We start from the raw sequence: 13,778 nt of genomic DNA on the forward strand, positions 1-13,778 counted from the left end.
TATACTCTAAATGTTGCTTATTTAAATATGAATTTTTATGATGATTCGTTAACATTAACCCGTGCCTCCTGACCGATCTTTATTTCCATAGCAATTAGTATGGAGTCCAAGGGGGAATTTTCAATTGCTCTAAATGTCGCAATTATTGTCCAATCGATGACAAAAATGTTCCACCGGTTTGACAATATTTGCGGCTTAAGGCCAATTTCGTGAAAAATGATCTTAATTGGTGCAATTCCAAAGCCTTGTACATAAAAGTTCAGCCGTGTAAAGCTTCTTTATAAATCGATTTGTTCTACGAAGGAAGCTTCGGCAAATGAGTCAGAAAGGATTGTTGTTTGACCGCATCTTATAGATATTTTTGAACAGCTCCCTTATAAGATTTATTGATACTTTTATTTAAGATTTTCTAATATATATTGCTAATTTACCCTTAATACTGTTAAAAAGTGATAACTAACGTAATAACTGTAAATAGAAGGAGTAGGTATTTTATTTTTGTTTGCTTCAAATATGAGTACATATGTAGGTTAACCAATTGCTGTACAGCTTACACGTTTTATACTTTCCACAATAGTATGTAACGCATTGAAGTGTAAAGTACATATACTTTTGACCAGGATAAATTCTGAGTCGATGTAGCAATGTCCCTAGGTCCGTCTGCTGTTATCACTCTAGCGTCCACAATGGCAACAAAGGTCAATGTTTTGGTATAGGCCCCACATAACGGTACCTTCCGATTTTCGGTATTTTGAGGATTTTAGCTACAATTTTTAACCAAATTAGTTGGAATTTGACATTTAAGGTTCTTAGTGGTTCCACCACTTCTCAACTATAAATTGTCAACATAGGTCCATGTTTTGGTATAGGGCCCATATAAACGTACCTCCCGATTTTCGGTATATTAAGAGTTTCAGCTACAATGTTTAACCAAACTAGCTGTGATGTGAATTTTAGGGTTCTCTGTGGCTTCTTTACGAAAAATCGTCAACATAGGTCCATGTTTTGATATAGCTTCCATATAACTCTACCTCCCGAATTTCGATATTTTGAGGGTTTAAGCTAAAATGTTTAATCGGACTAGCTTTAATTTGATATTTGAGGTTCTCAGTGGACACAAAACGCCTTCACTAAAAATCTTCAACATAGGTCAATGGTTTGGTATAGGCTCCACATAACGGTACTTCCCGGTTTGCGGTATTTTGAAGATTTTACCTAAAATTTTTTTGTTAAATTTTGACATTTGAGGTTTTCAGAGGTCACGAAACTTCTCCACCAAAAATTACCAACACAGGTCCATGTTTTGTGTTTTGATGATTTTAGCTACAAATGTTAACCGAACTAGCTGTAATTTGACATTTGACGTTGTTATTGGTACCTACCGATCTTCGGTATTTTGAGGGTCTTACCAACATTGTTTAATTTGACATTTGAGGTTCCTGGTAGTTACAAAACTCTTCCACAAAAAATGTTTGACACATTTTTTTAGATAAGAAAAAATTGTGAACAGGAAGGGGAACTAATTATTCCTTGTTTGTTAAGAATATTTTATGGTGGAGGGTATAAAACATTCGGCCCAACGGAACATAACGACTTTTTACTTGGTAATTTTAGTGAAATTACTCGAGACACATAAGGGGCAGACAGATTATTTTTTGAAATAACATTTTTATGCCCTCCACCATAATACGGCGAGTATAATTAAATTTGGCATTCCGTTTGTAACATATCGAAATATTCACCGGAGACCCTATACAGTATAAAATTCTAAGTCGATATAACAATGTCCGTCTGTCCGTCCGTCTGTTAAAATCAAGATACAGCTCGCAATTTTTAAGATAGAGCTTTGTAATTTGGTATAGAAGTTTCTATTACTCCTAGGATGTTTGGTATTGCAAATGAGCTATATCCACGTTTAGATATAGCCCCCATAGAACGGTACCACCAGATTTTCGGTATTTTGAAGGTTTTAGCTTCATTATAACACCGAAATAGCTGAATTTTGGTATTAAGTGTTCGTTGGTGGTATAAAATTTTCCCCAGGATTTTGTTGGTATGGGTTCACGCCTTCATATAGACACCATAGAACGGTACCTCCAGCTGTTCGGTATTTTGAAGGTTGTGGCCTCAATATTCCTTCGAAATGGCTGAAAATTGGTATTTAGTCTTCGTTCGGGGTAAGAAATTTTCCCCCAGAAATTTTTTGGTACAGATCCACGACTTCGCGGTACCTCCATATTTTCGGTATTTTGAAGGTTGTGACCACAATATTCATCCGAAGTGGCTGAAATTTGGTTTTAGCATCATTATCACACCGAAATGGCTAAAATTTGGTACATAGCCTACGTTGGGGGTACAACATTTGCCCCCTGATTTTTTTTTCGGTATTTTGAAGTTTGCGACTCAATAATGCTCCGAAATTGCTTAAATTTAGTATTTAGTTCTCAATGGGGATATAAAACTTTCCATACGAAATTTGTCGGCATAGGTTCATATAGTCCCCATAGAACGGTACCTCCCGATATTCGGTAATTTGAAGGTTGCGGCCATAACAACCCACCGAAATGGCTGAGACTTGGTATTTAGTCTACGTTGGAAGTAAACACTTTCCGACTGAATTTCGTCGGTATAGGTCCACGTTTCGATAAAGTCCCCATAGAATGGTACCTCCCGATTTTAGTAATTGTGAAAGATGTGACGTCAATATCCCACTGAAATGACTGAAATTTGTTAATTAGTCTTTCATGGGGTTATAAAATGTTCCAGAAAAAAATTATCAGTAAAGGTTCACGTCTACCTATATCCCCCATAGAAGCGTACCTCCCAGCAAAATTTGAAGGAAGGGGTTCTTTGCGATGACGTGATTTCATGTCCTCTTTTGCATTGGTTCAAAGGAAGCCGTGAAAGATCCGATCTTTTCATTAGGATTTGAACCAATGCAAAGGATGTCGTGAAAGATCCGATCTTTTCATCAGCATTTGTACCCATTCCATCGATCCAATAGAGATGATGTTTGTGTTTTTATTTACACACCTGTTCATTTCATTTTGGTATGTTCCAATACAGCAAAAATCTACACATTTTAACAATTTTTTTTCGATAACATAAAGGAAAAGTTGTTATCGTAGTAAAAATTAGTAGATTCTTGCAGGTTCTGGAACATGCCAAAGTTGTTAGAACTGTCGTCATGATGTCCTACATTTCCTCCATATCAGACAACTAAAACATCTAAACAATTGGTATTGTATGAAGCTCGAAATGTCTGCAATAAAAATGAAGTCCCAATCATCGAGCTAAAAATAGAATCGGACTGCGCACATTGCTATTTTAAAAGTTCCCTTGTCATTTCTAAATCTGACATAGAACGAAATCAATCAAATCTCGCTTCTTGGAATTTGAAAAAAAAAAATCCGAAACGAAAAGGTACAAGAATCTGAAAATAAAGAAGAAACGACTTTTGGAAGGAAACAATTAAAAATAAATTAATTAAGCATAAATGGTATATTCCAGAAAAAGTCTCTCCTCCCCGTTCGTTACATTTTGTTCCCTAAAGCAAGCCGGGTTTATAGCCTACATATTTTCGTCACTAAACAAAAGAGTATACATTTCCAAAATGTTGTTATAAAATAAGAAAATTATAAAATAAAAGTAATTTACGAAACAAAAATACTTAAGGAGTGCATTTGGAGTCCATGTCGAAATCTGAACTGGTGATGGGAAGATAATAGAAAAAACTTTTTGTAAGATGAAAGAATATCAGTTGCGGAGAACGAAGAAAGTAATATTTTGCGTTGCAGCGGTGGTGATTACATTGCAATTTTGGATGTAAACATATTGCTGATCAATTAATTGTAGTTATTTCGTGAACTCGTTTGAATTAATAAAGAGTTTTGTTTGTCCATATTTCAATAGAGCATTTCCATTTTCCAAACAAGACATGAAAATGTCATGCCAAGGGGTTGGTGAAAATGACATGTCAAAGTATTGGTTAAAATTACATGTCAAAGAATGGGTGAAAATGATGTGTCAATGCATTGGATAAAATGACATGCCAAAGCATTGGTGCATTGGTTAAAATTACACGCTTAGGATCCAAAAAAGGACGTCATCTTTTGGGGGTCACGCTCATATAAAATTCATGAGTGAAAATGACAAAAAGATGACATGCCAGATCACTTGCACCCATGATTCAACTCATGATTTTTCATCGAAGATTTTACTGGGTCCTGCTTTATTGTATTTTTTTAGGTTTTAACAATATTATCTTACTGAAATATCGGAAATTTGGTATCTAGTCTTCTTTGAGTCTAAAAACTTTTCTCCAGAAATTTGTCAGTATATGTCGACGTTTTGATATTAGCCCCATAGAACGGTACCACCCGAAGTTAGCGACATTATATTATCGAAATTGCTGAAATTTTGTAGTAAGTCTTATTCATAAGCGAAAGGAAACTAATTGTTCCATTTTACTTAAATACCACTCGTGGTGGAGGGTATAACAAGTTCGGCCCGGCCGAACTTAAAGCCGTTCATACTTGTTTTTATTTGAAATATTAAAATGTTTAAAATATTTAATTTCATTTTAGTACAGTTCGTATACCTTAAATTTGAATTGCCATAAAAAAATATTATCGCACCCCTACACATCAACAGAGTATTTTTGTAGCTGTAGCTGTAATTTCGGAATTTGTGAAATCACGCGCACGCTTTGACATGGATGGCCTCCATTTACCCAAAACCAAATTGTACTAAATTTAGTACCATTTAGTACTTTTCGTACGCAATAAATACGAATTTCCACAACTACCTCAATCTTATTTCCAAATTTCAGAATTCCATCTCTATCCGTTCAATCAAATACAAATAGCACCAAATCTAGTAGCTTTTCCACAAATACCTCCACACCTCAATCCTCCACTCCACAAGTAATCTTCATTCCAATTTAAGGATTCCAACTCTATCTATTCACCCAAATCCATACTGTACCAAATTAAAAGATGAAATAAATTCGTTTTATTATCATAAAAAAAACTGACCAAAAAAGCCCAGTAACAAGACCAAAATTGTAAAACATTTCATATTAATTGTTCGTTTATGGCAACAAATGATGTAAAAACTACACCGGTTTTTGTGCAAATCTCTTGCTATTGGTACTCAAAACAATATTCCGTCAAAATATGCAACGTTTATTTGCGATTTATAACAAATACGGGCCAAAATAAGGACTACCTGTTATTTTGGGGCGACAATAAAACAATTGAAAAATTACCAAATCTATGGTTTTTGGAGAATTACTGAAGTTGTGTTCCTCAATGAGTTGTCTGTACACTTTGAACATTCATTGGAGCTTTAATGAGCTTAGTTAACTCAAAATTAAAGTTCGGCATTTTACACACTAAGGGTACTGGTCTTCCAATTTTTAGTAAATCTTGATTTTTAGTTGGATGATCTTTTTCAAGTTACATTTTTTACAATGGACCCAAACATTTATTAAGGCTGATATCAGGATTTTGGCCCGAGGAATAAATCGGTTAAGTGTTGTTATATTACATCAGAAATTTACACAAATAACATGAATATGTCATGATGTGGCTTTTGGAATATTGGTAGCCCAGCAAAATGTTCGATGCCAAAGATGCTATTCAAGCATGGGTGCGAGTGAAATGGAATGCAATTTTTTAAGCATCTTCACTCATTAGTTTTATAAGTGCGTGATCCCTAAAAGATGCAATTCATTTTCAAAACCTAAACATGTCATTTTCACCACCACTGACAACCATATGGTGATTAGGATGGTGTAACCGTGAGAACTCTCGATCAAGTACTGCAACGAAAGCATGTCATTGTCTTGATGCACTGGAAAAATCTTTGTCTTCTCATGTTCTCATATAAGGAGGCACCCTGTTGCAGTTCTCAAGGCGGAATTCTGACAGGTTTCAATATTCTTCCATCGTGTTGGACTTATACTTGCGAATCAAACTGGCGCCGCATAGCTTACCACAGACCGATCTATCGTGTTGTTTGTTGTCAACAAGTTTTTCCGTTATACAAGGGACATATAGCTGTTGTTGTTGTAGCAGCATTGAAACCTACGTAGAAGCATAGAGTTGATGCTGGGTTGGTAGCCGCTTGGCGAAACAATATAGTTTCGGGTCAATCCGGTACGAAAGAACCCGCTGCCGTAGCAGAGAGATGTGATATGCGCCGATGACATGAACATGTTGTCCAATGTGAATTTTGGGGTAGATGGTGTTCTAAGTTCTGCTACCATCGACCATGCCATTCAACTCTGTTCTCACTTCTGCCGGCCATGTGATGAACAGATTGGCCGTGGATTTAGTGGGGGATATTTGTATATTCTTCGCGTGGAAAAAAGTGGAAAGGTCAGACAAATAGGTGTTCAGCTTTTCACAAATGTCATCAGGGAAGGTAACAGAGGCCAAGATTGATCTCAATGCCGTCTGGACGGGTTGGAATTCAGGAGAGGAAGAGGTTAAAGAGTAGGATTATAACTTTTTTTTGCAATTTTTGCAAATATCAAAAATACCACCGCATAGCCGTGTAGAAAGCATGAAATACGGTGTCATATTTTCTCTATCGCGAAAAAAGTTTCCGCACCAAATGCATTTAAGTTCAGTAATGTATTATTTAATATTATTTGTTATAATGACATATACGCTTTTAGTAATAACTTAATAGTTTCATTCTAATTTAAAATCAATATCAAACCATTCTGGACCAATTTGTTATTAAATCGCGATATTTCAGAGTATTTAATGCACCTTTTACAATATTGCAATTTTTTATTTTTTTTATAAACTCGCGAATTTTATGTTTATATTTATTGTATCTATCGGACAAGAGAATACGTGGTCATTTGCAACGAATTCGCGAAAGTTACAGACTGTTTTGAATGACTTTGCCTGTAAGAATCATATTTGTTTTCTATAAATATTTATTCAAATAAAGCAAATTTAAATGTCACGGTCCTCTTGAAGAAACTTTAAATGGAAGGTGCTTACACCTGGGAAGTTTTTGCGGATTCGGAAACTACAATGTCCATAGATGAGAAATTACCATTATGGTCAATATTGTAGAGAATTTTCGTAGCTACAACATTTTATTTAGTCCCATTTCGATAGGACTTTCGGTTTCCAAGCAAAATCGTGAAAATCTAAAAAAACCCTAAAAATGTCAACTCCACCTACGTTTTTTTTCAATAATTTCTTCCACAAAAAACTTGTCGACATGATATCAACAAAAACTTCAGAAACTGAAGGCATTACAATTCATAAGGAAATCCCCCTTCGATTGTACATATGTATGTATTGAGAAAATGATTCCTAGACAAGACACTAGGGTGATTTGATAAAGAAAAAGACTACAAAAAATACTTCATATCTACAAATTTGTAAAAATGGTTGTATCAATAGAAGTTATCAAAATCAGCCTTTGTCTTCTAGCCATTAACACTTAAATACGCCTGATGAGCTGGCTAATAAAACCACCAGCGAAACGATCGTAGCGTAATGGTTGAGTGTGTGGTATTTCGCTAGAATACATTTTTCAATACAAAAACTCCTTAAACCATCTTAGCTCGATTAAATCAATTAAAATCTTTCATAAATAATGGCCCCGTCCTAAAAAGACAATAATAAACAAAAAACTTTATATTGGTGTTATTCTCAAATCTAAACTTATCTCTAGACCAAATATCGTCCACATTCCAAAATTGTATTGAAGTTGCGCAGACGTAGTGTGCTTTGTGAATCAAACAAATGAAATCAGTCTAAAATATATACAGGAGCTATATTTAAATCTAAAACCAGTAAGGAAAGGATCAAAGTCGGGCGGGGCCGACTATATGATACCCTACACCACTGTGAATATGTAAAATATAAATCGGAGCTATATCCAGATCTTAACCGATTTTGATATAATTTGGCACATTTATTTCCAGACCGAATTCAGTCACACATTCCAAATATAATTGAAATCGGACTTATATAGCGTGTTTTGAGCAGCAAATACGCGAAATCAGCCGAAAATATATATGCGTGCTATATCCAAATCTGAACCGATTTCGATATAATTTGGCTCATTTATTTCTAGACTGAATTCAGTCACACATTCCAAATTTCATCGAAATCGGAAATATATAGCGTGTTTGGTACAGAAAATACGTGAAATCGGTCGAAAATATATATGGGAGCTATATCCAAATCTGAACCGATTTTTATATAATTTGGTACACATTTCTAGACCGAATTCAGTCAAACATTCCAAATTTCATCAAAATCGGACGTATATAGCGTGTTTGGTGCAGCAAATTCGTGAAATCGGGCGAACATATATATGGGAGCTATATCCAAATTTGAACCGATTTCGATATAATTCGGCACATTTATTTCTAGACGGAATTCAGTGACACATTCAAAATTTCATCAAATCGGGCGAAAATATATATGGGAGCTATATCCAAATCTGAACCGATTTCGATATAAGTTGGCACATTTATTTTTAGACCAAATTCTGTCACACATTCCAAATTTCATCGCAATCGGACGTATATAGCGTGTGTGGTACAGAAAATACGTGAAATCGGCCGAAAATATATATGGGAGCTATATCCAAATCTGACCCGATTTCTATATAATTTGGCATACTTATTTGTAGACCAAATTCAGTCACACAATCCAAATTTCATCAAAATTGGACGTATATAGCGTGTTTGGTGCAGCAGCGATTTTCACCAAAAGCAATAGCGTTCTTCCTATGGCTAAAAAAGTTGTAGTCCCCAATTTCAGCTGAATCAGAAAAAATATGCGACCTGTACGTTGCGAACAAAAATACATGGACAAACAGACGGACAGACAGACAGACGGACGGACATGCATAAATCGACTCAGAAAGTGATTATATGTATATCCCCAAAAGTAACTATGGGTCTATTTCGTTTCCTTTTGTATGTTACATACAAATGCACAAAGACATAATACCCCTTACCACATAGTGGTGTAGGGTATAACTATTCTTAGCAAAAGTAAACGAGTTTATCCTATAGGTAAAGAATTATCTTTCGCAATTTGTATCCGAACAAATATGCAAAAATTGGCTCAAAATTATGTATATGGTGAGTTCTGAGTGAAATTGGACACTTTTTAAAAACGAGGTTTTTGATTTTCTTTATATGTGGTGATGATTCGAGAGATACCACGCCTTGAAAACGTCGAATTCTGTAAAAACTATATGAAACACTCACAACTTCTTTAATATTTGTCCAATTTGAAAAAAAAAGTTTTGTGTGTTTTTTGTTTTATCAGCTATTTAAAAAAATGCATAGTGGGCTTGTATGCAATTTTCGCGATTTAATTTTTAAAATAAATTTTCTTATATTTCTTTTTGTGATTTTAGTTCGGCTATAGGTCCTTGTAATAAAACAACGAAATTTTGTTTTATTTTTAATTATTTATTTCCAATATTTCGGCCGTTTTCGACGGTCATCATCAGGGATTTTTGGTATTATTTGAACAGGTAGCAGGTGTCAGTTAGGTACATTTTCTTGTAATTTTTTATATTACCAAAATTGTTAGCCCTATTTGGTAGTGGGATTCGAACAATTACTATTTTACAAATAAAACAACAAAACATACAAGAATAAAACAACAAGACATACTTTTTTTAAATTGGACCCATATTAAAGAGTTATGAGTATTTCGTTGCATATAGTTTTTACAGAATTTGACTTTTTCAAGACGCGATATCTTTGTAACAGGTAGTCAAACAAAAAGCATCAACACAGCAAAAAAAAAAAAAATAAAGGAAATCAAAAACCTTATTTAAAAAAAAGTGTCCGGTTTCACTCGGAAATCCCTATATGCATATGTATATCGTTTCTTTATGTCAGTTACATACAAATGCACAAAGACATAATACCCTTTAGTAAAGGACGGTGTAGGGTATAATTACGCGGTCAGTAGAAAAGGTATTGGTATAATTAAAGTTAAAAATTTCAACACATCCTTACAATAAACAATCAACTCTGTTCGACATTTCAGACATTTCAATATAATAACACATTAACACATTCTGCCTGAATGTTGTACAACTCTGATACCAGACGTCATTGATACTCTGTTTGTTATTACTGCAAAGAACATTTCAGACAGACATTACTGAGAAATAAAAAAAACAACAGCAGTGATATATCAAATATTAGTGAGTTAACATTTTACATCTCTTATCAAAAGTTATGGACTCAAAGTAACAGAGATTCTGTGAGAGGACATACATATCTATGCGAATAAAGAGAATATCCCTTAAGTTATCACATTACCGACACCCCACTGCAATAACCGGGCTCACTCATTTCCAATTAGAAGTTTCGTATTAAGCTACATGAAACGAGAGTAAAGTTGTGAAGTGCAGAGCTGATTTCTGCAGAAAAAAGGTGTGTGTATGTTTACTTTGCTCTCTCTCGCTCTATTTTCCCATTCTCTATAGTTAGTTGACATATTCCTGTTGTGTTGTAACATGAGGATAATTCAGCCAGGACATACTACCAGAGCCAAAAGTTTTGTGTCACTGTGTCAATTGTTTAATACAAAACGAAACCCAATGCCGCTGACTATGACGATGATGATGGCGGTGGCGGTGTAGATGTTGAGGCTGACGTTTGGCGAGAGTGAATTCGGGATGAGGGGTTGTTGTTCTTTGGGGGTTGGTGTTGATTTTATTATTGTTGTTCTTCTACCAACGACAATGATGGCGATGATGATGATGTTGTTGACGTTGAGAAGAACAAGAATGATGGGCAGCAAAAGAAAACCCCAAAGATGATTGAAAACAGCACAGGGCTCAAAAGATGTATATCAAAGAGGACAAAGTAGGCTGAGAATGTGTCTGTGTTAACTTTTGTGTTTCGGTGTGTGCGTGTGTGTTCGAATATTTTGGTTAATGTTGGAAGGGAGGCAATATAAAAACATCAAGAAATGCCTCTACAAAAAGGAATGGAAAATTTTATTGCTCAACAGTTGCGTTGCTTTGAGTGTGTCACATAACCAAACAAAGATGAAAAATGAAAAACAGCTACTACAACAACATCCTCATCGTCGTCATCATAAAGCTGACTGAATGACTGACTGAACGATTACAATGCCAACAACAATAACACTAACATTACATCTCTTTCGCTTCTTATTATTACTCAATGTGATATGATGTGGAGTTCAGGGCGCATGTTTCAGGGACGTTTCACGTTTACACCTCACGGTTTAAAGTCGAAAAAACCCAAACTAAACAACAAAAACATAAAGACGAGACACCAACATTTACAACAATCTAAAATAATTGCTAGGCGATAAGTGCGTAGCTGTGTAAGAGTGTTTATGTCCGTATGTTTGCTTTAAAATAAAATCTAGGATCTATAGTCTAAGAATAGCCGGTAGAAATATTTTTCGATGAATTATTAGAGGATCAGGAAATATTAGACGATTTGGAATATGTTCAAGCCCCCGAACCTCAAATAGCGGCTGCTAATCTCATAGAAGCTAGTTCGAATCCCAATAATTATATCCCAACGCCACACTTATCACCGATTTCCAATTGTAAAAATCAAATATTTTTTATCTGCTGGATTTTTGTGTATACAGACAGTTTGGGCGCGACACGTGCATACAAAAGGAGATTTTGATAACAATGGTGTTGTTGCTCTTCATGCTACTGTCGACTCTCTTTGATGCTACTCTTAAATGTTGCTGAATATGCGAAGCGTTTCCCTTTTCCATTGTTTAATTTGCTCGCAGAGTTTCAGCTTCTTTTGGACCAAATGGACCAATTTGCTCCAGCATCCATGAAATGTTGCGATAACTTGTCAGACGTGTGGTAGATGTTCTGTAAAGCCTTTCTAACCGTAAAGACAGAGCGCGTAAAGTGAATATTTTGTTGTGTGTGAAAGAAGAAAGAATTTTCCAAGAATAGAAAAAATATGGAAATTTTAAAGTATACCACCAACACAGCTGAAGAATTGAAGTGAATTGTTATTGAAAGCGAAGTAAAACAAATCTCTAATTTTGTAATACATCCATCAAATGGAGAAAATCAAACGTGTTAATTAGTGCAAATCGAAATTGGTAATGAGCTCAGGAAAGAAGCAAAAAGAAGTACACGAAGAAAGGAATAAAAAATTGTAGTCAAACAATTTTGTGTAATCACTACAACAACATTTGGGTGTGTGATGGATGGATAAAAACGAAGTAAAATATGTAAAAAAGTGAAAACAAACAGTGAAAAAGTGAATTACTATTTATTTTCTAGAATAACAACGATTTAAAGATGGCTAGTTTATATCGCAATCGAATGTTGATGTTTTAATTTTTCCCCATTTGTGAACGCTTTCCTCTGTGTAGCATCTCAATTTACCATCTGTCCATAATCAGTGCGCATATCTACTGACAAACACATGCATCCACACTTTACCAATTTACATGAATGCTAAAGAAGAAGAGCAAACCATAGGCAGATAGAAACCCCATAAATTGTGACAGTAAGCAAAAGCTCGCTTGCCTGCTTGTCACGCAACCAAAAAAGAAACAAATGAAATGGTATTACAGTCAGTGGAGTCGACTATGAAAGTACCGTACAGAATGAAGCGTACATAAACCCTTTTGTATAGAGATGATATATGACAGAAGTGTGAGTTTGTGAAATGAAAAATAGACTCGGGATACTAATTTTCGTAGCAAAATATAATATATTGCAATAAAATTCGTAATTTTGAGGATTTATACTACCGCTCCACACATGATAAGAATATGACTGAAAGTTACACGTCCAAGCTGGATTGAATTGGTGACATATTTACCGAACCATAATATTTAACTTAAGCATATGCCCTTATAGAGGGAAGAAACATTTTGTTTGCCGGCATAGCCAGGGGCGCATTATGGGGCACAGAAATTACTGAACTTTAACAAAAATATTCAAATGTAAGGCAATGTGATAAAGGTAAAAATTCAATTATATATTCGTAAAACAATCATGGTGCAATGTGCATGGTTCCGCATTGTGCACAGAATTTCCACATCTGGCGAAAATATATAAAAATCATCGGTGTTTAAATCCTTCAGAATCATGCCCGCTACATTTACTGAATATTTCAATAATTTACATGTTGTCAATAATGTTCTACGATTGGTAAAGATGTTTTTCTATTCACTAACAAGTAAAAAAGGATCAGTCGGCTTTTCCGACATAGATATGCCCTCAGCCTGTGTGAATTGTAATGTGGTCATGCTGTGTTTATACCGTCCACCATAGTATGAACGGTACCTTTAGTTTGAATTCTTATTTTAAGTAGATAGCTGATAAAAATAAAAAATCTATTTGGACAAATATTAAGGAAGTTATGAGTATTTTTTTGATTTTCTCTAAATTCTATATTTGCAAAAGAATCTGAAGATGTACTGAAATTACTGTCACAAAAAAACTTTCACAGTATGGGGGTTATCATGAACGGCAATTCCCCGTGAATTATTTCACTTTCTCCCTTAAGTTGCAACGGCGGAAAAACAAAACTCACGGGGAAATTTCATTCATGATAACCCCCTATATATTCTTGATCCGGGTGAAATTCTGAGTCGATCTCTCCTTGTCAGTCAGTCTGTCTGTTGTAATCACTATATCATCTACAATAACGTCTAGCGTATTTTTCTATACTCAAGATAACTCTCGCAGGGAGTTTCTGATTGGTCCAAACTTTGCACAACGTATTATTTCAT

General features: G+C 35.0%; 1 protein-coding gene across 12 annotated transcripts in view; it reads left to right on the forward strand.

Moving 5' to 3' along the window:
- The window catches only part of mmd (disintegrin and metalloproteinase domain-containing protein mind-meld), a 670,172-nt gene that overhangs the window by 187,224 nt on the left and 469,170 nt on the right, over positions 1–13,778 (forward strand). For 9 of the 12 annotated variants that reach the window (XR_012411845.1, XR_012411847.1, XM_073978231.1 and 6 more), the window contains exon 1: positions 11,830–12,131. The exons of 1 other annotated variant lie outside the window; for it this stretch is intronic. The gene's annotated coding sequence lies outside the window, so the exon portion shown is untranslated. Of the gene's footprint in view, positions 1–11,802; positions 12,132–13,778 lie in introns of those variants that run through there. 2 more of the 12 variants (XM_073978235.1, XM_073978218.1) reach the window with 2 other exon arrangements.

Source organism: Musca autumnalis, unplaced genomic scaffold, assembly GCF_047663935.1.
Source record: "Musca autumnalis isolate F117 unplaced genomic scaffold, ASM4766393v1 scaffold_3, whole genome shotgun sequence".
Lineage (NCBI taxonomy): Eukaryota > Metazoa > Arthropoda > Insecta > Diptera > Muscidae > Musca > Musca autumnalis.